The sequence below is a fragment of the Sebastes umbrosus genome, chromosome 6 (genome assembly GCF_015220745.1).
Source record: "Sebastes umbrosus isolate fSebUmb1 chromosome 6, fSebUmb1.pri, whole genome shotgun sequence".
Taxonomy (NCBI): Eukaryota; Metazoa; Chordata; class Actinopteri; order Perciformes; family Sebastidae; genus Sebastes; species Sebastes umbrosus.
Genome location: NC_051274.1, coordinates 243070 through 244663, shown reverse-complemented (window position 1 = coordinate 244663; position 1594 = coordinate 243070). Strand labels below are relative to the sequence as shown.

Below are 1594 nucleotides of genomic sequence, written 5' to 3'. Positions count from 1 at the left end.
ACATTTTGTTTAGTAGGACATAACAGGAGGACACTATTTAGCTTAAGTAACATGTTTCCTCGGTAGCTGTGTGAATGTAAGCATGTTTCTCGTAAAGCAAGTTTACAATGAAGCTCCTCCACAAATAATGATCGGAAGCCTGACTCCATATGTTCTCTTTTCATTATCTTCCCCTCCCTTTATCCCTGCCTCTCTTTTTCTAATGGATGTTATCATCTCTCTGTCTGTCTGTATCTCAGTCAGGTAATGTGGTGTGTGTCTTGTTGGAGGACTCGGAGACTGTGAGCAGCTACAGCCACACGGTTGGTGTGAGGAAAGTGTTCCCAGACCTAAACGGTGCACGGCTGGTTTTCATCGACGACAAGAACTGCGGCTTCCTGCTCTCCCCTGCAAATATCAGTGCATGGTTATGGTTACTTGACACATCTATGCACGTATACAGATAAACATATAGTACAGTGTACTCCGTGGTTCTTTGCACTCTAATAGAAGCAGCTAATCAAATACCCAGTGATGAAATATGGTAAGACGGGTTGCATTCATATTTTATAGAGGTAAGAAAGTAATAAAATAAGGATAATGATGAATAATAAAGTTTATTTATATGGCACTCAAAACCAGAGATTACAAAGTGATCAAATAACAGATTTGGATTAACAAGAGTCTAAATGTGTGTGTGCGTTTGTGTGTGTCCAATCCAGGCTACAGACTCCTGCTCTGAGCTCCCAACTTCTCTCCCACCATCACCGGAGTGCTGTGGGACAACTGGCCTGCTGACAGAGGAGTGTTTGTAACTTATGATGATGACAAGGTCTACACCTACGCCCTGCACAAAGCCATCATATATGGTAGGGTAACGCCACGCCATCACACACACACACACACACACACACACACACATGCACACACACACACACACACAGCAACTGTGTATATTTTATTATGTAAATCAACAAAATACTATCATCTAACATCTAAATGCATAATGCAAAAAATTGGGGTTATATGTATGTATAATATGCAAGAATGAACTAAAAACAATGTATAGACTAATACAAAAATAATCCCTCTCCATCATGACTGATGACCTACTAGCAGTGTGTGGTGGTGTGTGTTTCTGCAGAGACCCTGCAGCCCTCTGCCTGGATTTTCTCTTTTCTTCTGATTCTGCTTTACTTGGGACGCTGCTGGCCGTCTGCCAACAGCCTTTGGGCCCCACGTGGGGGTGTGACGATGTGGGGATGTACAAACTACTCTCTAACCGAAAACGGGAGGTAAGCACACAACTAAAGAATTATGGCTGCAACCAATAATAAAACAGTCAAATTAAAGCTACTGCTCAGATATGCAGGGAAAAAACAATCATGAACTATTCAACTTAACACTACGAGCTCACCACGGCAGCAAACAAAAACAATCTGAAGCACTATAAAATACACTGCTGAATCCAGCACACACGATTATCAACCACTGTCTACATCAACCACAAAACACACAGGCTGTTTCTGTTCTGTTAGTTTACTTTATAAGATACGGCAGGTGTAAAGTATTTATTCAAACAGCTCATAGTGAAGTGAGACAAACAGGATCATCA

The 1594-nt window shown here is 41.5% G+C and overlaps 1 long non-coding RNA gene across 1 annotated transcript; it reads left to right on the top strand.

Moving 5' to 3' along the window:
• Positions 1-479: 479 nt before the first annotated feature.
• Positions 480-980, top strand: LOC119490469. The gene is made up of 2 exons (XR_005207416.1): positions 480-523; positions 702-980. It is a non-coding gene; the product is annotated as an uncharacterized LOC119490469 (long non-coding RNA).
• The last annotated feature ends 614 nt before the right edge of the window (positions 981-1594 follow it).